The sequence below is a fragment of the Apis dorsata genome, unplaced genomic scaffold, assembly GCF_000469605.1.
Source record: "Apis dorsata unplaced genomic scaffold, Apis dorsata 1.3 scaffold_527, whole genome shotgun sequence".
Lineage (NCBI taxonomy): Eukaryota > Metazoa > Arthropoda > Insecta > Hymenoptera > Apidae > Apis > Apis dorsata.
Genome location: NW_006263750.1, coordinates 291230 through 291571, shown reverse-complemented (window position 1 = coordinate 291571; position 342 = coordinate 291230).

The following is a 342-nucleotide window of genomic DNA, read 5'->3' as shown; positions in this document are numbered from 1 at the left end:
TTTTTTTTTTTTGTTTTATATAAACATTTTTGGTAAAATTTCTTTTCATTTCTTTAAATCCATTCCTCTTTCTTTTCTTTTCATTAATATTTCTCTTTAACAACACGTTCCAAACTATCCAAACAATCTTTGAAAAAAAAAAAAAAAAAATTTACACAAAACTTAACACAGCTCTTCAACATTACTCCAATATTCGAAAATAAAAGTACACGCTATATTAGTTTTGCAATCTTTCAAGCGGTCGATTTAATTAATTAATTAATTGATGTATGTATTCGTTTAATTAATGCTCGTCGTCATTTACCACCGAATATATTTACCAATAAAATTTTCCTTTCTTTT